At 34.0% G+C, this 16,841-nt stretch overlaps 1 protein-coding gene across 1 annotated transcript in view; it reads right to left on the minus strand.

Annotated features, from left to right (window-relative positions):
* Positions 1–5,724: 5,724 nt before the first annotated feature.
* LOC135964391 (ankyrin repeat domain-containing protein 30A-like) overlaps positions 5,725–16,841 on the minus strand; it is a 139,822-nt gene continuing 128,705 nt past the window's right edge. Inside the window, exon 47 of the mRNA XM_065520014.2 lies at positions 5,725–9,476. The gene's annotated coding sequence lies outside the window, so the exon portion shown is untranslated. The remainder of the gene's footprint in view (positions 9,477–16,841) is intronic.

The following is a 16,841-nucleotide window of genomic DNA, read 5'->3' on the forward strand; positions in this document are numbered from 1 at the left end:
AAAGGTCGGGTTACCCACAAAGGGAAGCCCATCAGACTAACAGCAGATCTCTCGGCAGAAACTCTCCAAGCGAGAAGAGAGTGGGGGCCAATATTCAACATTCTTAAAGAAAGGAATTTTAAACCCAGAATTTCATATCCAGCCAAACTAAGTTTCATAAGTGAAGGAGAAATAAAATCCTTTACAGAAAAGCAAATGCTTAGAGATTTTGTCACCACTAGGCCTGCCTTACAAGAGACCCTGAAGGAAGCACTAAACATGGAAAGGAACAACTGGTACCAGCCATTGCAAAAACATGCCAAAATGTAAAGACCATCGAGGCTAGGAAGAAACTGCATCAACTAACGAGCAAAATAACCAGTTAATATCATAATGGCAGGATCAAGTTCACACATAACAATCTTAACCTTAAATGTAAATGGACTAAATGGTCCAATTAAAAGACACAGACTGGCAAACTGGATAAAGAGTCAAGACCCATCAGTCTGCTGTATTCAGGAGACCCATCTCACAGGCAGAGACATACATAGGCTCAAAATAAAGGGATGGAGGAAGATTTACCAAGCAAATGGAGAACAAAAAAAAGCGGGGGTTGCAATACTAGTCTCTGATAAAACAGACTTTAAACCATCAAAGATCAAAAGAGACAAAGAAGGCCATTACATAATGGTAAAGGGATCAATTCAACAGGAAGAGCTAACTCTCCTAAATATATATGCACCCAATACAGGAGCACCCAGATTCATCAAGCAAGTCCTTAGAGACTTACAAAGAGACTTAGACTCCCATACAATAATAATGGGAGACTTCAACACTCCACTGTCAACATTAGACAGATCAACGAGACAGAAAGTTAACAAGGATATCCAGGAATTGAACTCATCTCTGCAGCAAGCAGACCTAATAGACATCTACAGAACTCTCCACCCCAAGTCAACAGAATATACATTCTTCTCAGCACCACATCGTACTTACTCCACAATCGACCACGTAATTGGAAGTAAAGCACTCCTCAGCAAATGTACAAGAACAGAAATTATAACAAACTGTCTCTCAGACCACAGTGCAATCAAACTACAACTCAGGACTAAGAAACTCAATCAAAACCGCTCAACTGCATGGAAACTGAACAACCTGCTCCTGAATGACTACTGGGTACATAACGAAATGAAGGCAGATATAAAGATGTTCTTTGAAACCAATGAGAACAAAGATACAACATACCAGAATCTCTGGGACACATTTAAAGCAGTGTGTAGAGGGAAATTTATAGCACTAAATGCCCACAAGAGAAAGCAGGAAAGATGTAAAATTGACACTCTAACATCACAATTAAAAGAACTAGAGAAGCAAGAGCAAACACATTCGAAAGCTAGCAGAAGGCTAGAAATAACTAAGATCAGAGCAGAACTGAAGGAGATAGAGACACAAAAAACTCTCCAAAAAATCAATGAATCCAGGAGTTGGTTTTTTGAAAAGTTCAACAAAATTGACAGACCACTAGCAAGACTAATAAAGAAGAAAATAGAGAAGAATCAAATCGACACAATTAAAAATGCTAAAGGGGATATCACCACCGACCCCACAGAAATACAAACTACCATCAGAGAATACTATAAACACCTCTATGCAAATAAACTGGAAAATCTAGAAGAAATGGATAATTTCCTGGACACTTACACTCTTCCAAGACTAAACCAGGAAGAGGTTGAATCCCTGAATAGACCAATAGCAGACTCTGAAATTGAGGCAATAATTAATAGCCTACCAACCAAAAAAAGTCCAGGACCAGATGGATTCACAGCTGAATTCTACCAGAGGTACAAGGAGGAGTTGGTACCATTCCTTCTGAAACTATTCCAATCAATAGAAAAAGAGGGAATCCTCCCTAACTCATTTTATGAGGCCAACATCATCCTGATACCAAAGCCTGGCAGAGACACAACAAAAAAAGAGAATTTTAGACCAATATCCCTGATGAACATCGATGCAAAAATCCTCAATAAAATACTGGCAAACCGGATTCAGCAACACATCAAAAAGCTTATCCACCATGATCAAGTAGGATTCATCCCTGGGATGCAAGGCTGGTTCAACATTCGCAAATCAATAAACATAATCCAGCATATAAACAGAACCAAAGACAAGAATCACGTGATTATCTCAATAGATGCAGAAAAGGCTTTTGACAAAATTCAACAGCCCTTCATGCTAAAAACGCTCAATAAATTCGGTATTGATGGAACGTACCTCAAAATAATAAGAGCTATTTATGACAAACCCACAGCCAATATCATACTGAATGGGCAAAAACTGGAAAAATTCCCTTTGAAAACTGGCACAAGACAGGGATGCCCTCTCTCACCACTCCTATTCAACATAGTGTTGGAAGTTCTGGCTAGGGCAATTAGGCAAGAGAAAGAAATCAAGGGTATTCAGTTAGGAAAAGAAGAAGTCAAACTGTCCCTGTTTGCAGATGACATGATTGTATATTTAGAAAACCCCATTGTCTCAGCCCAAAATCTCCTTAAGCTGATAAGCAACTTCAGCAAAGTCTCAGGATACAAAATTAATGTGCAAAAATCACAAGCATTCTTATACACCAGTAACAGACAAACAGAGAGCCAAATCAGGAATGAACTTCCATTCACAATTGCTTCAAAGAGAATAAAATACCTAGGAATCCAACTTACAAGGGATGTAAAGGACCTCTTCAAGGAGAACTACAAAACACTGCTCAGTGAAATAAAAGAGGACACAAACAAATGGAAGAACATACCATGCTCATGGATAGGAAGAATCAATATCGTGAAAATGGCCATACTGCCCAAGGTAATTTATAGATTCAATGTCATTCCCATCAAGCTACCAATGACTTTCTTCACTGAATTGGGAAAAACTGCTTTAAAGTTCATATGGAACCAAAAAAGAGCCCGCATCTCCAAGACAATCCTAAGTCAAAAGAACAAAGCTGGAGGCATCACGCTACCTGACTTCAAACTACACTACAAGACTACAGTAACCAAAACAGCATGGTACTGGAACCAAAACAGAGATATAGACCAATGGAACAGAACAGAGTCCTCAGAAATAATACCACACATCTACAGCCATCTGATCTTTGACAAACCTGAGAGAAACAAGAAATGGGGAAAGGATTCCCTATTTAATAAATGGTGCTGGGAAAATTGGCTAGCCATAAGTAGAAAGCTGAAACTGGATCCTTTCCTTACTCCTTATACGAAAATTAATTCAAGATGGATTAGAGACTTAAATGTTAGACCTAATACCATAAAAATCCTAGAGGAAAACCTAGGTAGTACCATTCAGGACATAGGCATGGGCAAAGACTTCATGTCTAAAACACCAAAAGCAATGGCAGCAAAAGCCAAAATTGACAAATGGGATCTCATTAAATTAAAGAGCTTCTGCACAGCAAAAGAAACTACCATCAGAGTGAACAGGCAACCTACAGAATGGGAGAAAATTTTTGCAATCTACTCATCTGACAAAGGGCTAATATCCAGAACCTACAAAGAACTCCAACAAATTTACAAGAAAAAAACAAACAACCCCATCAAAAAGTGGGCAAAGGATATGAACAGACATTTCTCAAAAGAAGACATTCATACAGCCAACAGACACATGAAAAAATGCTCATCATCACTGGCCATCAGAGAAATGCAAATCAAAACCACAATGAGATACCATCTCACACCAGTTAGAATGGCGATCATTAAAAAGTCAGGAAACAACAGGTGCTGGAGAGGATGTGGAGAAATAGGAACACTTTTACACTGTTGGTGGGATTGTAAACTAGTTCAACCATTATGGAAAACAGTATGGCGATTCCTCAAGGATCTAGAACTAGATGTACCATATGACCCAGCCATCCCATTACTGGGTATATACCCAAAGGATTATAAATTGTGCTGCTATAAAGACACATGCACACGTATGTTTATTGCAACACTATTCACAATAGCAAAGACTTGGAATCAACCCAAATGTCCATCAGTGACAGATTGGATTAAGAAAATGTGGCACATATACACCATGGAATACTATGCAGCCATCAAAAAGGATGAGTTTGCGTCCTTTGTAGGGACATGGATGCAGCTGGAAACCATCATTCTTAGCAAACTATCACAAGAACAGAAAACCAAACACCACATGTTCTCACTCATAGGTGGGAACTGAACAATAAGATCACTTGGACTCAGGAAGGGGAACATCACACACAGGGGCCTATCATGGGGAGGGGGGAGGGGGGAGGGATTGCATTGGGAGTTATACCTGATGTAAATGATGAGTTGATGGGTGCAGCACACCAACATGGCACAAGTATACATATGTAACAAACCTGCATGTTATGCACATGTACCCTACAACTTAAAGTATAATAATAATAAATAAATTAAAAAAAAAAAGGAAAACTATTAATTTTCTCCAAATAGGATTTGACTTACCAAAATCAATTAATAAATGAATTATCCATGTTCTGGGTCACTTTTAGCAAAATTGAAGACACAAAACAGATTTCTCTTCACCATCTAGCATACTTCTATCTAACCTCTTGTCATTAATTGGTACATACAAAGAAAATTCTGAACTTAATTTCAAGGATAACTTAAACCCATGCACAAATAATCGGTGAGCCTTCATTTCCCTGGCTTCAAGTTTCCATGTGAGGGCTCATGCTGTCTTTACTTTCCTCTTGGGAGGAGGGAAGATTTATGTAATGAGTAAATTTGGGCAAAGCACATTGAGTGTATTTGTTTGGCTTTGAGTCTCTTTGCAAACGTGTGTCTGCCTACAGTGACATGAGTTTGGATTGGCTGTCATCTCTGCAGGAAGCTGCCTGCTCCTGTGGCAGTGTCAAGTATCTCTTTCTTCCACTTGCAACTGTGTGTAAGAGCCTAGTCTGAGAAGAAATGTTCAGAAGCTCACTGTGGCTGCACATCTGAGCCACATCTTCCCATGAGTTGTCATAAGTCAGCAATAAAGCTGGTATGTTGATGTCTGTCCATCTGATTCTTATGTTCTGAACTCAGAGAAAAAATAGGAGCGTCATTTGCAGCCTACCCCACCACAGCCCCACCAAGATGGCTACATAACACTTGTAAAAATGTTTCCTACTTCCTTGACTTTGTAACTTTATATTCTTCAACACAACCCCCCATGTTAACAAGAGAAAGGGCTGGAATAAAGATTGTAAATAAAGAAATATAGTGAAATCAGGCCTGGCTCAGTGGCCTGTAATCCCAGCACTTTGGGAGGCTGAGGTGGGAGGATCACGAGGTCAGGAGATCGAGACCATCCTGGCTAACATGGTGAAATCCCATCTCTACTAAAAATACAAAAAATTAGCCAGGTGTGGTGGCAGGCGACTGTAGCCCCAGCCACTTGGGAGGCTGAGGCAGGAGAATAGCGTGAACCTGGGAGGCGGAGCTTGCTGTGAGCCAAGATCACGCCACTGCACTCCAGCCTGGGTGACAGAGCAAGATTCTGTCTCAAAAAAAAAAAAAAAAAAAAAAAAAAGAGAAAGAAAGAAATATAGTGAAATCAATCACAATAGTAAAGCCCAACAAATACAATGTTCACTATTTCAACAATAACTTAGTGACAGGCTACTGTTACATTGTACCTGATATTATAAGTTTAAAAATATTGCTGTATTGTCTTTTTGAGACCTATTTGATAAATACATATACATCACACACATACTTTTCCATAATTAATATATTTTCAAGTAACCATGTTTTTAAATTAAAATGTAATATCATTCTGTATTTTAAGGAGCACTCAAGTTTTATGACAGTAATTATGCACTCCCATGTAGTATAATCAAATAAGTTTGCACATTTAAACCACTGCAATTCAAGATCAAAATATCAATAATGTCTGAAGGCAATTATACTTGCTAGTTTGTGAGTATTAAATACATGCACTGTGCCACAGAGAAAGAAAATGGGGAATACTTCATTGACCAAAGACCTGATAGATTAAGCATAGATCCACACATATATTTAAAGTGCAACTCAACATTCTGTGGAAAATATGCAGCTCAACATTCTGATATGACAGTGTTCCACCATGTGACACAAAGTTCCACCATGTGGCACAATGTTCCACCATGCAACACAATGTTCCACCATGCAACACAATGTTCCACCATGTAAACAGCTACAGTCTTAGGAATATGGTTTTAGCTTGGACATATCTATATAACTACATTTAGAAAAGAAGTTGCTAAACTGAATGAACATTTGAGAAATAGAAAAGTTACTTAAATAAATTATTAGAAACTTTTTGAGTCAGTAATGTACTGGAAGTCCAAATCCAATCAATGTAGAAACGAGTCTTCCTCTCTCAAACATTTAAAAAACATGTACCAAGTGACTACTGGGTGCCATACATTGTCTTAGACACACAGGTACTATACAACTTTCAAACCTAAAAAAAAACTTTAAACCAGCTAAGTCTTATCTTTCATTAATGTGGTATAAAGTGAAGATTTCAGTTATCACAAAAACATTCTATGTGCAAAAGGATCCAATGACTGATGTATTTTTGAAGCTAATTTTAATTTTTGAATTTTACAATATAATTTTTTAAAGAACCAATAAAATTATAAAATTCCTTCCCATATATGGAACAAAGCATCTCAGAATTTAAATAAAAACAAAGTAAATGTTTGGAAAAAGTATACATAGTTATCTATGATAGCTATCATAGTGTTAAGTGGTAAGGCTAAACTTAATGTGTTGGTGACAGGTGCAAGAACTGGCAAAAGAGATCAACATAGAGAACACTGGCTTTGACATCTAGCACAACTTCCATCACATGCAACAAAAATGAGGTATAATCAGTTTCTCTACAGTTTAAAAAACGGCATAAGAAAGAACTTCAAATTAACAATATTCCAAAATATCACAGCCTTGTTAATAAAGAAGATAAATACATTCAGTATCAATGCGATTTTAACATATTTTATGTTAGATTTAGATATTTTAACATTTTACTTTCTAGAATTATAGCCAAAAATGTCTAAATATCTTCTTGTTTGGAATGCTCCCTCCAAAAACCTCCCTTTTGTATTATTTTAGATAATCTGTACCAACTCTCATAGTATTATTAGATGTTTTCCTAGTAGAAATAATTAAATTTTAGCAACTCTAGTAGGCACCTTCTTTCTGTATCTCTAAGAGTTTTGTAAACAATTACATAAGAACTTTTTCAGCTCATTCTAAAGAAGTTATGAAAACATGTCACTGAATCTTCATAGAATTATTACGTCAAACATGATTTGGCAAACCAATTGCCCACAAAGGAACCCTGCACTCTTTGGAACTACTAATGAAGTTTAAGATGAACTGTCTTTCAACATATCTGGAAATACTAAAAATAAATAGCACTTTGCCCCCTAAAAACTAAGAGAAAATATTTTCTCAAAAATCTTTGCTTGCACTACATTTGTATTTATACATGCTTTCATTATCTTATGAAATTATACATGAGCTGATTATTCTGGAAAAAAAAGATAAGAAAATTTCACATGTGCATCATGATTAAACTTCACAGTAGTATTTAACATTCTTCCTCTTTTTGTACCCAGAAGTGCAGTTTTATGACCCTGAAGCACTTATACCCTGATCATATCACTCTTTTTTCAGAAAAATAAAACTAAGCTATCAAAATAATTAAAAACTCAGCTAGCTAGGATCATCTAATTTATGTATTAAAACAATCGTTTAATTGTTCCCCTTTATTTAGCAGCAATGCTGTCTGAGAAAGTTTAGATTTGCTCCTCTAGAATTTTTTAGAATATGAAGCCAGGTAAAGAAAAAACATTTCATTTAACATAAGCATACACTACTTTTCTCTGCATTAAAGAGACTGTGAAATCACCATCAAAACTATAAGCCAATGTGCATTGATTGAAATGGGTATTTCAGTGACAGTGATACACACTGAAAACTAGTTGCTACCTATTTATTTTAGTTCAAAAAATTGTGGGTTTTTTAATAATTTATTTTGTTTTTGTTTTTTTTCTCAACAGGGACTCACTAAGTTGCCCAGGCTGGAGGGCATTGGCTATTTATAGCTGTAATTATGATACACTACAGCCTGTAAATCTTGGGTTCAAGTGATTATTTTGCCTACTCAGCCTCCTAAGTAGCTAGGATGACTGCACACAGTTTTAAAATTTCTCCCCCAGTCAAAAAATGGAGTATCTATCTATCTATCATCTATCTATCTATCTATCTATCTATCTATCTATCTATCTATAATCAATTCTTTAATTTATATATGTTGTCATTGCTGGCATCATTTTGGGATCTTCAGAAATGGATTCTCACTATGAATAAAATCACCTAGTTGGATTGTAAGATGTCTGCTACATCATCAAGGTAAATGGGAACCCTGCACAGCTTTATGGAATTCTGGGTAGAAAGATAATGGTTTATGTGTGGTTGTAGTTGCCATTAAAAGACTCAATATCATTGCCATATTAGTCATCAGTAATTCAAGTGATAGGCACAAGTGAACATCATTTTAAAAATTTAAAGTGTTGAATGATTTAGCTATTTTCAAGCTATTGTAAAATTGCACAGCAATAACAGAGAGTTTACAAAAACTGAGAAAAAAAGTGATGTAGGTATGGTGGCAATTAAAGACCCAGTCTTGTGTAAAAAAATTATAAGACTTTTAACTTAAAAACAAAACAAAAATTAATCCTTTAAGTGTTCCATGTTTATTTACTTCATAAATGTATTTATTTTAGATTACTTTAAATAATGAACATCTACATGTGATTAACTGTTTGGATGTCAAACATTCACTTCTGATTAGGGGCACAAAACTTGAGATGGTACAGGAAAACATGAAAAGTGTTATGAACAACAGTTAAACTCAAACCAATCAGAAAGTAAGCCAAAACATCTCAAAGTATATATTTAGTTACTAGGGAATAATATTCACTTCTAAAATGTAACTTAAATGCAGTTTTTAAAGCAATTCAAAATGTGTTACTTAAGTTTATTGAATGAAGTTAACAAATAGGTATTTCATAAAAATGAGAACTCCAGGGACTTTTAGTAAAATTTCTGTTTTCTTTCTTTGTTAACACAGGTAATGTTGACCATTATTTAACACACGAGTCAATTAACTCAGTATTTCACCTACTTAAAAACAAGAATTGCATCAGAAATCTGAAAACCAAAAGAAGAAAGATAATATAACTAACCTTGAACAAGTAGGTCTTTGCACTGTTATTTTATGTCGTAGGCTTCAGGAAGAAATCATGAATTTTTCTTCTAAAATAAGTATTCTGTCGACTCAAACTATTGGTAAGATTTGCAACACAAGGTAATTCTGGGACTGGCCTCCTAGCATGAGTTGTGAATAAAGATCTGGTCTGTTGTTTCTCCAAAAGAAGTTTCTTACTGGTCTCTGCTTGTCTCTCATGAGTTCTATGAAGATTGCAAAAGAAAAAGCTTAGTATTTTATTTTATCCTACATAATTAGAAAAGGACTTGTATTTAAAAAGAAAACTCTTCTATAAGAATAAATAACATTTCCCATTAAACCGTACTTTAACAATGAAGACGTGTGAGAGCATGCCTAATGTATGTAATTATAGGTTTTAAATTGTTCTTAAAAAGTACATATATATTTTAGGAGAATTTCTAACAAAAAGTTTTTTTTGCCTGCCATGACTATTCACTATGTAGAAATATATCAAAACGTCATGTTGTATTTCTTAAATACATACAATTAAGAAACTAAAACTAAAAAAGCTATAAATATGTGTTTATTAAACCAGTTTAAAGATTTAAAAAAATTATCCCTCAAATATATTTTCAGGCGTTTGATTTAACATTTCTTGTACATTTTCACGCATTATTTGGGATCAATTAAGCATTTGACACTGAGAAGTAATTCACACAAACAACTCCTAGGGGAGACAAAAAGAACTAAAACAGCTTCAAAGGCAGTCAGCTACTAACATTGTGACCAAGGCATCGGAGGTGGGGCCTGTCCTTCTGTCTTCCACACACACCCTCAGGCTAACAAAAGTGTTATTTTTAACCATTTTGTGAATTATACATCCCTTAATCTCTGTATTAGTAATTCCCCATTTCACAAGGATGTTTTTATAAAGAATAAGAAAACTATACAGGGTGTTTTCTCAGGGTGCTGTCTAATGATAATTCCCAAGATCACTACCAAAGAAAGTTAATTTGCCAACTGGCAGAAAGTGAAATGTAGTAGTAATTGTACTTGACCATTTTGGTCTCAATTTTAATCCTCCAAACAATAGTTAAACTTATTAGTATTTCTATTTGGGGACATGCTGAAAAGCCATTTAATGACAATACTACTGTCTGAATTAAATGCTTCAAAAATACTTAGCTGAAAGACTAATAGATCAGATTGACTAGATGTGAATCGGAAGGGGAAAAAAAGCCATATAAAACCAACAAATGTGGAAGAGACATAAACTCTCCTGGACAAACATTTGGAAGCTCAGTTCATTTACTAACACCATGTTTCCATAATTATATTATCTAGTTAACTTTCACTTCCCACTGATGTTGTGACCCTGTCTCACTAAAAATTAATCTTTTGAGGTAAATTAATGAGCTTATTTTCTATAATTATATTTTGACTGACTAGTTCATTTGACAACAAATCCCTAAATTTTAATTCCTCTAAATAGAGGTGCTTATATTTTTCTAATTCTGTTTTATTAAAGTCTTCTACAGTTTTCATTTTGGAGAGTTCAGATTCCAGATCTTTAACTATCAGCTCCATCTTATTTATTGAAACAATACCATGCTCTCTTAAGTGCTATAGGTTTCCTTGAGTTTCTGCTTGTGTTTAAACAAATTAAAAGTACAGTAACAAACAATTTAATTGGACATTTAAAAATAACTAAAAGAGTATAAATAATTTGTTTGTAACACATTGGATAAAAGCTTGAGGTGACAAATGCCCCATTTACCCTAATGTGATTATTATGCATCTCATGCCTGTATTAAAATGTCTCATGTAACCCATACATATATATGTGTATATATATGTACACAGACACCTACTGTGTACCCACAAAAATTAAAATTAAAAAGAAAACAAATCAAAATGGTACATTTTAAAGTAATTATAAGCTTCATAATTATTGTATATTTGTTTCCTTTTGTTTTAAGTCAGTGATTCAGAAAGCAATTTTAAATACATGAACGAGAAGCTGAAGCTTAACATACTTATCAGCAATATTTACTAAATTGATAATAGCTAATACCTAGATAGGAGGATGAGTTCTGGTGTTCTGTGGCATTGTAGGGTGAATACAGTTAGCTATAATTTATGGTATGCTTTCAAAAAGCTAGAAGAGAGGATTGGAAATGTTCCCAACAGAAACAAATAATAAATGTTTGAGGTATTGAATATACTAGTTATCCTGATTTGAGCATTACACAGTGTATACATATATAGAGGAGATATCATTGTTACTTTATATCCCATAAACATGTATGTACATGTCAACTAAAAATATAAAAAGATTCATCTCATTAAAAAAATAATAATACGGGCCAAACTTAGTGACTTACAGCTAATTAATAGTATGTGGCCTGACCATCCTCACTTAAAACAGGGGAAGGGGGTAACAAGCGCAAGCAGTTTGAGATAGAGAGCCTTTTCTAAGCTAATGCTGCAAATCTCATGGTGTAACTCTTACCATATTCCATTTATTCAAAGCAAGTTCCATTTATGAATGCCTAGAAGCTCCAATGTAGGTGATCTGGCTACCTGCCACAGCCAACGTTCCAGGCAATGGCCAGCATTAACAACAAGACACACAGCTGAGCAAACCTTCAGATTATTGTACTTCCCCAGTCTTTGAGCTGTCCCCAGGAAAGATAAGAGGAACAGTGACAAGCTGTCCTGGCCAAGCTTCTCCCAAATGGCAGATTTGTTAATGCAACAAATGTTGTTTTAACCCACTAAATTGTGGGTGATTGTTAGGAAACAATAAAAATAAAAATTGATTTAAAAAATTACAATAGAAAACTTACACAGTAGGAACTAGTCACCTTTAAAGTATGATCTAATAGAGGTTGAAATTAATTTTTTCATGTCAAACTATGCTAATGAGAAGCAGTAGAAAAGTAGAAGACAGACAGACATAAGAGCTACTGAGGAGGAAGATTTCCTAAAATTCCTTTTAATTAAAAATTCTTATTACTAGGCAAGTGTGCTTCTTTAGGATTTCCACTCAAGTTAGGAAATCAGTAAGGCAGGGAAGCAAAGAGGCAAGTTTTGAAGTGCAACAGCTAGAAAACTAAAAATATTTGGTTTAACAATCAAAATCAGACATTATCTGATTTCATAGAAGTAAAATCTTAAGAAAGCTAAGCAGCAGAGTATGAAGTAATCAATCTGGCATTCATTATTCATTTTCCTTTCCTCAATGAGAAAATAAAGAGAACATTATGGAATCATTTTTAATCATCTCAGAAGTAAAATAAATGTAGTAGGTTTTGAATGTTAATAAATAAAATACAATTTACCCTTTACTGTACTTCACGTTTGTTTATACGAAGAAGTTAAGACCATTTAATCTTTATGTTGTACCACAATCCTTCTTCATATCATACAAAAAAATTAGCTTTGATATTTTGAAATTTAAACAACTAATTTCACTGTTGCCTCTTATAAATTGCCTGAACATAACCTATTTTTTAGTGCTGAACTTTCAAGACTTTTTATTTGAATAGGATAAAATATTTATTCCAAAAAAATGTATGAAGCTATAAAATATACCTGTGCATCTTGATCTATTTAAGCAGAGGGAAGTAGTTACAGAGAATTGTGATTTCTGAGAATGCAGGAACTGTACCAAGAAAAGATCATCCCAGGTGTTATACATAAGAATCAGGTGCCAGGTCAAAAGAGGATCTACCTGTGAACTGCAAGATGATGAATTAGCTCCATTTCCAATGAGAAAAACTTATAGCCTGGACTGACTCTTCTCCTCCCAGGATGGATAACATCTACAGATGACTGTGCAAATTACAATGAGTTAATAAAACCTAATGCATGAAATAGTAGACTGTAAGAAGATGATGTGACCAAGATTAGATGGAAATGGGACTCAAGAGAGAGGCATTCAATGAGAGACTAAAGGTTCGAATAGAGAAACAAAGGAAAGGACTCTCGTCTCTGTAAGCTTGACTTCCCATCATGTCATGGAGTCAGCAAGGAATAAGCTTGCCATGGAATCTTTCAAGAAACAAAAAGTAAAGATGTTTCTCTATATTGAACTTTTATTATGCACGATAATATATAGCTGGTAATATGCAAAATGATTGAAAAAGAGTTGTCATGTAAGTTGATGTAGTACTGGCATAAGAATAGAGAGATCAATGTTTTAGAATTTAGAATCCAAAAATAGACCTGCACATGTATGGTCAATTGATTTTCAACCTGGATAACAAAATTACTACATGAGAAAAGAATAGCATTTTCAACAAATGGTTCTGGGACAAATGGATATCCATATGCAAAAGAATAAAGTTGGCGTCCCAGCAAATACTGTATTTAAAATTTATCTGAAAATAAAATAGCTAAATTTAAGAGCTAAAACTACAAGTTTCTTTGAAGAAAAGACAGGAATAAATCTTTGTGACTACATTTGGCAGTAGCTTCTTAGATATAACAACTCAAAATATGGATTAACATTATAATTTAAAGCTGTGGTGCTTGAAAATATACTAACAGTAAAGTAAAAAGGTGAGCCACTGAGTAGGAGAAAATATTTGAAAACTGTATTTCTCTTAGAAAACTTGTATCTAGGATATATAAAGAACACTTACCATTCAGAAAGAAAAAGATGACCCAATTAGAAAATGGGCAAAGGAAAGAAATATACATTTCTCCAAAAAAGACATACACATAGCTAAGATGCACATTAAAACAAGATTAAAATTATTAGTCATTAGGGAATGCAAATCAAAACCATGGAGGGGTGCCACTTCCCACCACTAGCATGGAATCATTCCTGGTAAAAATGTGGAGAAATTAGAACCCTCATACTGCTAATGAAAAATGGTATAGCTGCTTTGGAAAATGTACGGGCATAAAGTTAAACATAGAATACCATATGACTCTTCAATTCCACCCATCAGTATGCACCCAAGAGACATGAAAACATATGCAAACACAAAAACTTATACATAAAAGTTCATGGCAGCATTATTAATAATAGCCCAAAATGGAAACAACCTAAAGATCTATCAACTTATGTGTGGGTAGATAAAATGTTTGTTATATCTAGACAATGAAATATACTCAGCAATAAGAAGAAATGAAGTGCCGATACTTGCTACAACAGAGGACCCTGAAAATGTTATGCTAAGTGAAAGAATCCAGTCACAACACGCCACATACTGTGTGTGAACAAGATGAAGCGTACAGAACACGCAAATATATACAAACAAAGTAGATCGGTGGTTCCCTAGAACTGAGCAAGGAATGGGAAACCGGTGGGTGACAAAAATGTAGAATTTCTTTTAAGAGTGATAAAAATATTCTAGAATAGACTGTGTTGACGATTGTATAACTCTGTGAAAATACTAAAAGCCACTGAACTGTGCACTTTCAAAGAGTGAATTGCATGGCATGTTAATTATACCTCAATAAAATTGTTACCAAGAAAACCGATTTGATACTAGTGACTTGAAGTCATAGGATGGTGTACTGCTTGCTTTTATATCATTGGCCAGGGTTCAAGACACAGAATGAGCAGTATACCCATCTTATAGAAAAAGAATACATTAAACATGTATTCTTCTAAGTCCATAAAATTAAAAAACAAATCTCTTTCACGTCTCAAAGCACTGACAGATTTTTATTTCCCCAAAGTATTTGGGTACCTCTTTTGGTCCCAAAACGTACTTGATGTGTTAGCTTATTCATCTGAATATCCATTTCAAGTAGACCAGTTTTAAAATCTCCATGGAAATTAAGCTTTCCATTTTCACATTCCTTTAACTTCTTTTCTGTCATTCCTAAAAGCTCCTTATATCCGCAGGAATGTACAGAATGACTAAATCAAAATGTTTCAGACATATTTAACAATTTCTTTTCTTTTCTTTTCTTTTCTTTTTTAAACAAATGTGTTCTAACCTACAAAGAAACAAATCAATAAATTATCCCTCTCTCATTTGTTTCAATGTAACACAGTTTGAAAACATTCTAACAAAATTTAACTTTATGTAAGTAATATGAAGAAAATTTTACAACATATATGACAGATAAAGGATTGATATTATAACCATATATAGAGTCTTTATAAATAAACTATTAATATTTATTTTAGTATTTGGTTGGGGGAAAGTAATCATGATTTTTGAACCACGATTACTTTTGTACCAACCTAATATGTTAATATAAAATACTAACCTATTATTAAATACGAGTTTTCACTCAGAGATCAGCATCAAAGGGGAAAAGCATATTTATATGTGAATATTTGCAAAAGACACAAAAATACATTTTTGATACATTTTGACCACAGTCTATAGGAAGAAAAGAATATACACACACAAATTATCACAAAAATTATTCAAAGTAGAATAGAAAGAAAAGAAAACAGTCCGAGTTGAGGAGGGAAAAGGAAATGAGAGATCATGTGAAGACTTAACGACAGCTGTAGGAAGAGATCTAAAGATCTTTGCTAGCACAGTGCTAACAAAGGGAAAGGCATCCAAAACCATGCAGAGAAAGATAATGAGGAAAAATATTAATTGGAATCAGAGAACAAATTAAAGTTCTCAGCAAATAGAAAAGCAGCCATGTTGGGGGCTTCAAAGGCACTGTGGAAAATTCTATTTTTAATCTCGGTGGCAGAAACACAATTACTCATTTTACTCTTTTTTAGGTAATACATATTTTTATTATAACATATATATAATATATGTGTATATATACACGTTTGTGTGTGTGTGTATCAAAAACAGCAGAAGTTTAGTGATATATATACATAACTCACATACGCATGGGAGGTACCAGTAGAAAATAAGTAAATATCCATAATATATTTAAAAACTAAACAGAATCAAAGAGACTGAAATAAAAGTTAATCGAGATAATTTTTGATGATGTTTAAAAACAACAAGGGCAGATTTTCAGATATTAAAGAACAGCAGATATGCACACTACCACCAGGAAGATTACCAAATACAAACATATCTTCAGAAATAAAAATTCAAAGTAGATAATGAAGAGAGCAGTTGACATTATATGCCAAAGGCATTGTCATTATTGTTTTCAAAATCATTAAAGAATAAGAGTGTGATATTTAGGTATTCAAAAAAAGTTGCAGTTTGTGCTGTGACTCTGATAAAGCATTAAGATTGAATAATTTGTTTAATTATAAAAATGCAGATTAGGTCAAATTTATATCTCAGTTTTAATAAATATGTTGAAATTATAGTTAATATATATTTTTAAAGTTCTAAAATATTGAAACCTTACCCAGTTATTTCTTTTCCTGATTCATTTATTTTCTTTATTTCCCAATCCAAATTATGCTCCAGAGATTGCATTAAGTCACAGTACATTCATTTAATTTCTCTTTTCTATATTCAGTCTTTTAAAGAAGTTAAATTATTATTAAAAATCTAGAGACACTCTTCTTTCCTAAAAATATTATTTCTCTTGAGTTCACGAGTTATATATGTGTAAACCATTTTATAACATGCAGTTTATACACTTTATTCCATAATGACAGATTGAAACATAACCTTTTTTAAAACAATCCAAAATGATTT

This window comes from Macaca fascicularis, chromosome 9, assembly GCF_037993035.2.
Source record: "Macaca fascicularis isolate 582-1 chromosome 9, T2T-MFA8v1.1".
In the NCBI taxonomy this organism is placed as follows: domain Eukaryota; kingdom Metazoa; phylum Chordata; class Mammalia; order Primates; family Cercopithecidae; genus Macaca; species Macaca fascicularis.